General features: G+C 42.6%; 1 long non-coding RNA gene across 3 annotated transcripts in view; it reads right to left on the reverse strand.

Moving 5' to 3' along the window:
- Positions 1-8598, reverse strand: part of LOC310761477 — a 55683-nt gene extending 47085 nt beyond the window's left edge. For 2 of the 3 annotated variants that reach the window (XR_014547529.1, XR_014547530.1), the window contains exon 1: positions 7747-8598. This is a non-coding gene — a long non-coding RNA (uncharacterized lncRNA). Of the gene's footprint in view, positions 1-5669; positions 6796-7746 lie in introns of those variants that run through there. The other variant, XR_014547531.1, reaches the window with a different exon arrangement.
- Positions 8599-12283: the final 3685 nt, after the last annotated feature.

The raw sequence follows: 12283 nt of genomic DNA on the forward strand, positions 1-12283 counted from the left end.
CTCCAGCCCTGGTTGTAGGCCTGTGTCTCTCCCTTTGATCTAGCAGCAAGTAGTTCTGTGGGCCCCAGGAGGCCTCAGAGGTGCTGAAAGCTTTGATTTGAGAAGGGCCAGTCCCACCACAGGCTTGGATCTTCCAGCTGCTTCAAATCTCATCTGACTTGAAATTTAACAAACAAGTATCTTGAGCCAAATACAAACATTTGCAAAGCATTATTCTGTCTCGGCAGTTCAGGATGACAGTTTATTTTTAAGTTCATTTCAAAAGCTTTTTGTCTTTCAGCGTTTTTTTGTTTTTTAAGAAATAGCTCAGTGGATAGTTTTTCTCCTTTGTGTAGTGGTGGTCCTTTTGCAGCCTAAAAAAGGATAATTGGTCCTATTATATGATGGGGAAATGCGGCTGAATCTCCAAAGTTACCCTCTCACTGCTGCCTCCTTGATAATGGTAGCAACTGAAAAGAAGGGCCTTACAGGGCAGGGTGGGGGTACTATGTGCGAGGTTTGTTCCAGACTCTGAGCAGATGGTGGCAATGATTGCCATCCTCTGTTGTCTAGCTTTTCTTGCCGTTGTGCCGGCACAGATTCGCCTGGACCAACAGCCCTGGGATGCTCGCCTGTTCCATATTATTGCTTTTAACGATGAGGGATTCAAATGCATTTTTCTCCACAAAACACTCCAGTTGCAAGAAAACATTTGCAACACTCAAAATTACAAAATGTTTATGTTGGAAATGTGTAATTTCCCCCTTAGCTAGAGTGACAAATGTGACAAGTGTGGTGTGTGATGCGATTGTAGAAGCATCATCACGAGCACTTATTAGATGGTGCCGATGACAAGCTAGACAGATGCAGAACATTTTATGAACTAATTTTAAGTTCTTTTGGGGTTTTTTGAGGCTCTGAGAGTTTCCCATTGTCTGTAAGTATTCATCTAGCTCTCCCCAGAAAGGCCCATTTCCCCCACAGCAGTGGGGAGGAAAACTGTATTGCTGTTTTCCAACATTTGTTTGGGGGCTCATCCTGGTCCTGTCCTTTCAAAATCATTGGGGCACCAATGGACATTGCAGTTGCTGTGACTCACATACCATTGCTCTGCTAGCCCCTTCATTCCCCTCCTATAGCGAGTCAAAATATTTGCCCTAAAGTGAGTTTGGGTGGACAGGAACAGAGGCTGGCTCAGAGCTCTTAAAGGGGCAGGCACCAAGTGAAGACCAAGCGTTTCTACTACCCGCAATGGACACTGGTGCTCAGGAAACAAGAGTGGCATTCCGCTATCTAAAACATGATTAATGTATTTTCCAGCAGTTGCACCAGTTTCTTATATAGGGGCTGGTTAGAAATAACAATAAAAAATATTTTGAATATACAGCCCTGTGGTGTGCCACGTTTTGATAACATTGTAGTAAACTTTAAAGACATCTAAAGCCTAAGACCTATTTCCTTTGTACTCCATCTCTGAAATCTGCATCTTTTGATGAAACGAACTGGCAGCTTCTAGGCTTTTAACTAACAGGCTGACGCTGCTTTGTCATTCCTGATTCTGGATCCTGTCTCGTGATCAAACGAAAACAAAAGGAAATTCTGTATCAAAGCTATCATCTTCCAAATACTTGTGTATTTCTTTAATTTCTTGCATGTGAGCTGATCCCAAAAGGAATTGTGCTGGGTACTTAATGTTAAGCATATGCATATACATGTTTATAGGATCATGGCCAAGGAGATATTCATTTCCCCATATCTAGTTTGCATTTGCTGTCAGAAAGTTTGTAGGCCTTTAAAGCAGTGTGCTCTGGGAGCTCTCCAGATCTTAAACATTTTGTGATGTTAATTACATTTAAAAGCTATTGGTTTTGCAGACAGTTTGGTTCCCTGCCAAGCTGTGTCTCCAGCTGAACCGTCTTGAGTTCTGTTTTATATCACTACATTGGTATTGTCAGTCTTCCTGTCCCAAATCACCAAACTCCAGGTGTGTATCTGACTTGTCTGCATTCTGCTCAGGGTTACACAAACTTTTTAAAGGCTTAAGGGTTTCAGTGCAGAGCACAAGGCCTGGTTATACTCATCTGTGTGCATCTTGACCCAGGGGGAGACCCTTCAAGATTTTCAATAGCAACCACAAGGAGTTAGCACTGAAATTTTCATCTGTGCCTGAAATAGTTTATTTTGCAATCTGGCAATTTACAAAATGACACACACAAAGAGATGCAGTGGGTCTCCACTAACCCACAGGACTGGTGCTCTGGGAGTTGTTGCTTTCAACATTTGTCTATATTAAAAATATATGCTTCTTTTAAATCATTGTCTACCAGGGCTATATTTGTGCTGGAGTACCAACCATCAATTGAAGCTGGCTTCTGTAGCTCTAGTGGGCTCATACAAAACCATAAATGACACATAAATAGTTTGGGGGAATGCTGCACACTTTACAGCCTTGCTGTGTTGTGCATCTATTAGCACAATCATCACAGTGTCACTTCAGAGCAGGTCCAGCGCCAAGGGCCTTCTGGCGGTTCCCTCACTGCGAGAAGCCAAGTTACAGGGAACCAGGCAGAGGGCCTTCTCGGTAGTGGCACCCACCCTGTGGAACGCCCTCCCACCAGATGTCAAAGAGAACAATAGCCAGACTTTTAGAAGACATCTGAAGGCAGCCCTGTTTAGGGAAGCTTTTAATGTTTGATGGATTACTGTATTTTAATATTTTTTTGGAAGCCGCCCAGAGTGGCTGGGGAAGCCCAACCAGATGGGTGGGGTATAAATAATAAATTATTATTATTAACTCCAAGAACAAACCCATCAGCACAGTGACTCTATCACCAAACCCTAGGATCAGACTGCTTGGCAGATTTAAATATTTCCTTTACACTACAAAGTTGCAGTGCAATCCTAGAGCATATTTACTCAGAAATAAGTCCCACGCTATTCAGTGTGGCTTAACCCAGAAAGGTGTGCATAGGACTGCAGCTTCATGGGAAAAGTAAAGGAATTAGAAATTCTGAAATTTACAAATATGCACAATTCAGGCACAGACTACCATTGTTTCTCATTTCTTCTCTTCAGCACCATGTAATTGGGGGCGGCGGGGGGGGGGAGTGTTTCAGTCATATAAAGACTGCAAATAGACAAGTCACCAACCTGTAGTTACAAGTCATAGACCTTGCCTGCATCCTGCTCCTAGAATTATTTCTGTGTACAGTACATGCATTTTGCCTGAAGGGTCTGAATTGGGAGACTGTGTTCTCTGTAGTGCCCTGGGATTTCAGTCATTCTGTTTAGAGCGACATGAGATTCAGCCACAGCAAGGAAGCATCAGCTCTGTTGCTCTAGTAACAAAGTGATGGACCCCAAGGTCAGTTACACATTAAATGGCAACTGTTGTCGCTGTGCAGACCACGTATGTGCCTGTACAGACACTATGAATAACTACAGGTTATCTAACTAGCTTCCTCCATGGCTACATAAATGTACAGTAATTCTTCCAAATACACTGAGTGCGTTAACATTTGGCTTTTAAAAACAAAATCAAGTTTATAAATAAGTTCCCTTAGACCTTGAAACACAACTCTCCCTGATTAGCACATTTGCTTCAACCAAAGCTGTGAAAGTGTTCTTTCATAGCATTAACCTTTTGCTTAATTTGATTTTTTTCCTGGAAACAGAGGTTTCAGTAGACCTATTCTATTTGCATTAACCTGCATTAATTAAATAACCTATTTGCATTAATTTTATTTAATCCAAAGCACTTGAATGTCCTTGATTGCTACATAGGAAATTATTGCTGGCGTGACTGATGATTCTGTTGCTTTTCAAGGATGAACATTCTGGTTTGGCCACAGAGATCCTGTGAACAGGAATTTTCCCATTAAAAACAGAGGCAGCAGCTCCATGAAGACATCCTTTTGGACATGCTAAGAACTGAGCTACAACTTCAGGCCACTTCCAGATTGTTACTATCTGTGGGTATGATTCAATTAAAAGTGGATTTGGTGCTCTTGTGCAAAACCCCTGATTACAAACAACAAATAACTCCAGGACAGGAAAATACACCATATTTTGTGCAAACGAATCAGGACAAATGCTCCATAAACAGGTTGTGTGAAAGAAGCCTCAACTGAATTAAGTGGGAAGTGTTCATCATAGAAAGCCCTATGCACACAGAGCATCTGTGAAGTTCTGGATAAGGTGCGTGAGATGAGAAAGTCAATTACTAAACAGGATGCTTTGTTAAATAGATAAAATGTATTGCTGTGAAAAAGCAAACTATGAAGTTAGGGGGAAATAACCACTGAAGGTGCTCAGGGATTAGGCCTTGGGTCTGTTTCAAGCAGGGTTGTGGTTGTTGTTTTTCCATGAGTGACCAGGGGAAAGGAAGTAGAAGTGAGTTGATGAAATTTGCAGATAACACCAAGTTTGCCGGCATTGTTAATACAGAGACAGATCTGGAAGTTATGTAGGAGGAATGGGATGATCTCATGAACTGGAGTAAAAGAAATTTGATAGTATGACACATATGTTATACATCTGGAGACCAATACTAAATTTTGTGTATGTGTGTCAGAGACTTACCAGCTGAAAATCACGAGAATAAGAAGGTATATTGGACTATGAGAAGTGTGTTTGTGTTTTTAAATTGTTAAATTGAAATTCTTCATCAGTGTTGGCTCTGTAGACAAGAAGCTCTCAGTGGTCCCTCTTGCCTGATTACACATACTTCCTGGCTGCTGGTCCAGCATCAGAGGTCAGCATAGTTGGGCACTTGCCAAGGGCTGGGGGCTTAGAAGGAGCCATTAACAACCCAAACCTGCTGATCATTAAGGATCAATGTTCAGTGCTGGGTGCCCCTGCTAGGGCTCTGAGCAGCACTACTGCTGCTTGCTGCATCCAGCCTCATCCCTTATCTTACTTTCCAGCCCAGAGGGGCAGCAGCATGGGATTCAAGCTTCCCCTTGGCTCTGATTCGTGGCAGCCACCCATCATTAGATTATCCTAAATGAGGTCAATTGGTTAGAGGACGATGCTGATAATGCCAAGGTTGCAGGTTCAATCCCTGTATGGGATAGCTGTATATTCCTGCATTGCAGGGTCCCTTCCAACTCTATAATTCTATGATACCATCAATGTTGAGTTGGGTAATCTACATGGTGGGCAGCCACTGCAAATCAGAGCCAAACACTGACTGACTTTAATTCAGAAGTGCCAGCAGCAACAGAACATAGCAGCTGCCTCCCCAGCAAACATGTCCAGGGTAAGCAGAATGACTGGAGGAATTGGTGGTGACATCACACAGCAGCACCATGCAGGAATCCAAGCTGGTGCTGGGTGAGGACCTATCAGCCGCACCTTACCAAGGACCCACAGAAGTCTGGCACCAGCCCTGCTTGCTGCTCCTATTCCCTTGCCTCTCCTCTCTGCTTAATGTGGTGTCAGTGTGGTGTAGTGGTTAAGAGCGATAGACTCGTAATCTGGGGAACCAGGTTCGCGTCTCCGCTCCTCCACATGCAGCTGCTGGGTGGCCTTGGGCCAGTCACACTTCTCTGAAGTCTCTCAGCCCCACTCACCTCACAGAGTGTTTCTTGTGGGGAAGGAAGGGAAAGGAGAATGTTAGCCGCTTTGAGACTCCTTCAGGTAGTGATAAAGCGGGGTATCAAATCCAAACTCTTCTTAATATGCACCATCTCCCAGATGAAGAAGGCAAGGCATGTGGTGCTTACTGCTCCTTCTCCCAACTCACTTGCTCAGCAAGGGCAGCTGAACCGGCAGCAACAGCAAGTAGTAGTACGAGGGGGTCTAGGAGGCTCTAGAAATTAGTAGTCAGTTTCTTACTGGGGTATAGGCCTTGGCAGTTGCCCGACATTGTCAAAGTCTGGCACCATCCTTGTGCTGCATGAAGGTAGTCCAGAGTCTGCCTCAAAAAAAAGCTGAACATTGAAAAGAGGCTCAAGCATCTCCATGGGAATGTGGAGGCCCTGCAAGGATGCAAAGCAAACAGATCTTATGCTGCTCCCTCTGCTTCCCCTCCCTGTTTGCCATCCCATTCCAGGATTCAAGAGAGAGATGCACCACCAGTTTGTAGAGCAGGAAATAAAGAGTCATCGGGCATTATTCAGCACTGGTTCTGCTGTAAATTTCTGTAACTCCCTGATGAAAAAAATAATTTGGTCTGTATGTCTTAGGGGAGCAGGGGTAAGAGAAGTGCAATTAAGTTCATTTGTGCAAGAAAGCCCCATGTGTATTGCCAGCATGGCCTTTTCAGCTGTTTATATATGATGAAATCTCTGAATATTCTCCAGACCTGGTATGTGTTCATTCAGCATACCTGGAAAGTTGTGCGTAATGTCATTTTGCTGACACAATGCCTGTTTAGAAGCCCATAAACTATACGTAAACCTTGTTCTCTAAACCAGCAAAATGGCTGTCTGAGTGCTCAAATTGTGGTGAAGGCAGTAGCAACAAGCAAGAGGAGATGTTGCCTGGCACCAACACCCCACATATTCAGTGGTGTGTCAAAGTGTACTTGTCAGCCAGCAGGAAATTGGCTATTGAATGCACTTTCATTACAGAATTACATCCAGCACAGAGAAAGAACTAAAGAGAACCTGCAGGCTCCATATATTGCTCTAATACATCTCCCACCATCAGACTTTGCTGGCTGAGGCTGATGGGAGTTGTAGTTCAACAACATCTTCAGGGCCATTGGTTGTCCATCCCTGCCTTAAAGCCTGGCTTATATGAAGTGGAATCAGGTAATATAGCATACTGCACCACTTCAACTGAGAGAACCATTTTGTAAGGTCCCCTTACCTTAAAAAGAAAAAAGAAAAAAGCAAGCAGCAACAGCAACTAGTTACTCACTGCAAGTAAAAACCTAGCATGATAAGGAGGAAGAATGCAACCTAGGCCATTCCCTGCTGTCCTAGTTTTCTTCTTAAAGGAAGAAGTTTTGAACAATGTGATTCCACCACCTGCTCTCTGAAACAGTACAATACCATCTCTTGATTTTGCCACCCAATTCCCACCTCATTCTGTTTAAAGTGTACAGCCCACTTAGACAGGGCTTGTAAGGAGTTCCTACATCAAGTAGCAGGATCTACTCCAAGCAGTGTTTCAGTCATCCACTTGCCCTCCATTTGCTTTTCTTGATATGCTATGAAACTGAAGCATGCTTGTAAATTCACTGGGGAAACTACAGCAGCATAATGTGTTAATGGTTGAGAGGATTCATTTGGAAATAAAAACACTGCTTTAGGTAAATGTGGTGTACTGTTACTTTACATCTCACACCATTTTAATTCCTGTTTAGGGTGGGCCCAAAACATTTTGCTGCCTGAGGCAAAGTGGAAATTAACCAAAGGCAAACCAAGTGATTTTGGTACCTGTTCCTGAGGCAGAAAATTGCACAAGTAGCTTTCCTTCTCCTCATCAGAAATAACCTCTCTTTCATAATGCCTCAAATCCTTTGACTCTCAGTTCATTAAAATGTTGGGCTTCAGTGAATTGCTTTAAGGCAATTCAATACAATACAACTGTAAAAACCGAAAGAATGGTTGACAAACAAGAGGGTTTGAATAAAAAAAGATTACCGTCTTGAATCAAGGACCCAGTCTAGATGGATAAGGAGTAGAGCAGTCCCTATTTACTTCCCCTGGAACTCAGATCATTCAAAGGTCATTGTGTATCTTGAGGGGAAATTCTGCTCACTTCTGCATACCAGAGATAACCATCCTGCTAATTGTGTACATGGTGATCACTTACCCAGGACCCAAGTTTGCCAGGGGTTTTTCCTTTGTTTCTCTTTTCATCTCACTTCAGCATCTTGATCATCTCTTGAATGTGTAAACAAATCCGAGGCTTGAGTCAGTTAAGCACTTATTAACTAAATATGATTCTTCATGTAAACAAATCTTGGGTGGCTACTGAACTCATCTATGCTGTTCTATATCCATGCCCTTCCATGGACAGAAGCTGGTCAGACAGGCTGTTGAACCTTATTTCAATACTGGTGATGAGACAGTGTCCTTCACTGCAGGCTGGCTTAAGAGGTTCAGGGCAAGCTGTGTGGCACAGAGCTCTATTCTTCAACTTCTCACAGCCACTCCCAATTCTTCAGCGTCTGCTGCCTGAGGCAGCTGTCTCGCTTTGCCCAATAGTAGGGCTGCCCCTACTCAGCAGCAGCAATAGTAGTATGGTACAGATCCACCAGCAGAGCATACAGGTTGAGTTATAGCACTCTTTAAAACAACAACAACAAGTATTGCATGGTGAAGCCACTTTATAACTAGACTTATTCATTTGGTGTTTGGAGAGGATTTTTGTGAATACTTTCATGCGTTATGGATATCACACTGGTCCACTTCCCAGACGAACTGGATGTGGCAACTGTGAGTAAGACACAAGCGTATCGCATGCTGGAACATTTGCTCAATCCATCATGCCAAAAATCTCTTGGAAAGGTTAACTTGAGGTGAGCTGCTGCATAATAGATGTGTGGAAAATGTGATAGTTCAATCCTCAAACCAGCACAGGGAGTAGTAAGTAGGGATTTTCTGTACCTGCACATATTTTTTTGTACCTCAGTAGTTGATCATTAATAGGAAAGAATAGCTGCTGCAGGGGCAGCAAAGATCATATGCATCTATGTCAACCTCTTCCAACAGCAATCTCTTTACCATCGATTCTATTTACAATCAAGAAGTATATAAATTATGTGAAATAAAAAATAAGAATATGTATCTAATAATAGAAATAACATTTTTATACAACATTCATTTTGGCCTGCTGGCTCCATGTTCTCCCTAATGTATTATATTTGGGTAAAAGGAATGCCCCATGGCAAACAAGCCTGTTAGGCAAAAGACTGTGGATCAACATTTTTGGTTTGCCTCTGTTTCTCTGATAAACTGCTATTGTCACAAAAAAACACAAAAAAACTACATGGGCGATGCTTAGAGAAAACAGAAGTTAATCCGATTTAATACTTTTTTTTCCCCAAGGAGAAATGCATGCAATCTCCAGTAGTCTTAAATCATCAGGGATTACTTTAGGCTCCAAAGAGCAATGAAATGCTGTCCCAGCTTTTTAATAAGGAAGATTTTATGGTTTTTATAAAAATCTAATCAGAGTGCATCTGCTGGAGTTTGGATGTTTAGTTTGGTGTAGACCAGGGATAGAGAACCTGTGGCCTTCCAGATATTATTGGACTCCAACTCCCATCATCCCTGACTATTGATTTTTCTGGCTGAGGCTGATGGGAAGTTGGAGGGCAACAGTAGACTGATCTTGTTGTGGAGGTGGGGGAATGATTAACAAAATCAATCCTCCGGCAAACTGGGAATATCCCCTCACCCAAGTTTAGGATATTCCAGCATTCTTCAGCAGAGTTTATTTTCCTTTGAGAAAAATAAGTGGCTCACATATATGTAAAGTAAGCTTTAAAAATACTGTAAGAAAATAACATAATGAGAGAAACGAAATACGGCAACATGAGGCAAATCTGAGGCAAGAAGAGGCAGTTGGTCCCTCTTAACTGACATTCTTAATGGAACACACATTGAAGTGAGGGGCTGATTCTGGAGCAAAACACACAGGCCCCACCCACCAGATACCAAGCACTCTACTATTCAAATTAGGCCCTGGTGTTTTTCTTACAGATATGCCCCAGGAATTTCATCTAGCTAGAGACCCACATGCAGAAATCTGCTTCTATGCATGTATGGCTCTAAATGAAGCAATAGATTTAGTGGGCTTAAATGTGCTTCACCATTGTGGACAAAAGGTATAAATAAATGGCAGGACAGCCAGGCAATCTATAAATACACTGCACTTTTCACGTATTGTGTCACCGGTTGAACATCACTAGGAGAAAATGTTCTGTCTCAAGCTGTAACTATCTCTGATGATGCCTGAGAGGAAAGAAAGGGGAAAGTGGTTCCATCTTGAAAGATTACAGGAAACTAGAGATGAGTGTAAGAGATTGAACAGCTCTGTTGCTAGGTTATGGATTGTTTTCTTACGACAACAGTGAACTTGAATACTAATACTGTGCATTAATATAGCAGCTTGGCTCATTCTGAACAAGTATATGTAATATTGAACTGTGGAATATTCTAACATTTCACGGAATCTATTCTAGGACAATTCAACAAACATGCACATATAATTCCTGTAATTGTGTCAAAGAAGTTCCATACCCTCTTTGTACACAGTCAGCAATGGGAACATTATAAGATGTTTAAGAGCAGTTTCTGTTCAGTTTAATTTCCTCTGAGAAGCAGTTTTGGAGATTGTAAATAGATTTACTAAGGTTGAGCTTCACCTGTCTCCTCACCATATTCAGGCATGGACTTTACATGGACCATATATAGGCCATTTCAAATGCTGATTGAAATTGCTAGGAAGCCGCACATTGGCAACTGGGGATTTGGTCAGGGTAGTGGTGCACCTTGAGGTCTCAAAAATTAGTGGCATCCTGCATGATGTCAAAAATTGCCCCCCCCACCTCTCACACTCCATTCTAAATCATAGTTGTGGCATCCCCTGTATCGCCCCCAAGGCTCTGCGCTCCCAGCATGACCAAACCAGTTACGCTCCCCTAAACCCATCTCTGGTCAGGGCTTGTTTTTCAAAAATTGTAAGAATTTGAAACTTGGAGATCCCAGTAGATTTTATTTTATATTTTTAAAATCTCGTATTGCGAACTGCTTTGAAAGGATGGTGGTTCTGAAAAGCAACATAAGAATCACTTAAATAATACAAATAAACAGCCTAAGGGAGTTATTCATTATGCAACCCACCGATGAACTCGCTATAATGAATAGACAGTTGTAACTGAAACTTTCTACACACTTAGGGCATGTGTACATTAGTGGCTTTAAAAGCAGTGAGATAATTCATCCCTTGCATTTCAAGTCCAGAGTTTTACATTGATATATTGTATGCAATATTACCTGATTTGTTTCTCCCCACCTGCAATGTCCCTGTCAAAAAAACTCCTATTCAATGGAGCTGTCATGTAGGCGTGTGCCACACCTCAGCTGAACCACAGTTTACATTTTCAAATCAGTTGGGACCTAGTTTGAGGGGAAGTGCATCAGACAAGAGGGTTTCTTAAGAAACTACAAAATCAGGCATAGGCAAACTCGGCCCTCCAGATGTTTTGGGACTACAACTCCCATCATCCCTGGTTAACAGGACCAGTGGTCAGGGATGATGGGAATTGTAGTCCCAAAACATCTGGAGGGCCGAGTTTCCCTATGCCTGTACAAGATACTGATATACTCGTGCTGTAGCAATATCACTAGCAGTGGGAGCACTGGAGCTGGAGTAAGCGGTAAGGTGTACGCAGCCTTACTTCTGAGTAGACCTGGATATAGGATTGTACTGTTGTAGTGTCAGTGCCATCGGCAGGCACAAGTTCTCCCTCAGTGCAGTGGTGGCACGGGATTGTATTTTTTATTTTTTAATTCTAAATGTCTATTGACATATTAGCAGAATTTCAGTGTTTACTTTTGTAAAACTGAATAAAGCCGTTTTTAAAAGCCATAGGCAGGAAAGTTAAAATTTTAAATCAGCATGCATATTACTGTATCGTTTGTAATATTTTGGCAGCACTGTCCAAGATGTTGGGACACACGATGGACATGGAGACAACTGGGGGAGGGTACAAAATTTTCACCCTTCCCACTCAGCTGAACTCGATGGACTTTATTATGATGATGATGTTGTTGTTGTTGTTGTTGTTTAGTTGTGTCCGACTCTTCGTGATCCCATGGACCAGAGCACGCCAGGCACTTCTGTCTTCTACTGCCTCCCGCAGTTTGGTCAATCTCATGCTGGTAGCTTCGAGAACACTGTCCAACCATCTTGTCCTCTGTCGTCCCCTTCTCCTTGTGCCCTCAATCTTTCCCAACTTCAGGGTCTTTTCCAGGGAGTCTTCTCTTCTCATGAGGTGGCCAAAGTATTGGAGCCTCAACTTCACGATCTGTCCTTCCAGTGAGCACTCAGGGCTGATTTCCTTATCTTCTTGCAGTCCATGGGACTCTCAAGAGTCTCCTCCAGCACCACAGGGCTTTATTATACACAGCTGAAAATCCAACACAAGTTAAAATGGCGGGGGGCGGGGGCGGCAGAATGCAGCATTTGTATACATGTAGGCCAGAATGTGTACATCACATTCCTATATCAGCAGACTGCAGCAGCAAACTAACTTCTACGTATATAAATATAGCTTTAAAGACAGCATTTCCTGCTGTGCCAGCATGTTGCTATGTAAAACACTCAGGGATGGCCTCCA

The sequence above is a fragment of the Podarcis filfolensis genome (assembly GCF_964270895.1).
Source record: "Podarcis filfolensis genome assembly, chromosome: 4".
Classification (NCBI taxonomy): domain Eukaryota; kingdom Metazoa; phylum Chordata; class Lepidosauria; order Squamata; family Lacertidae; genus Podarcis; species Podarcis filfolensis.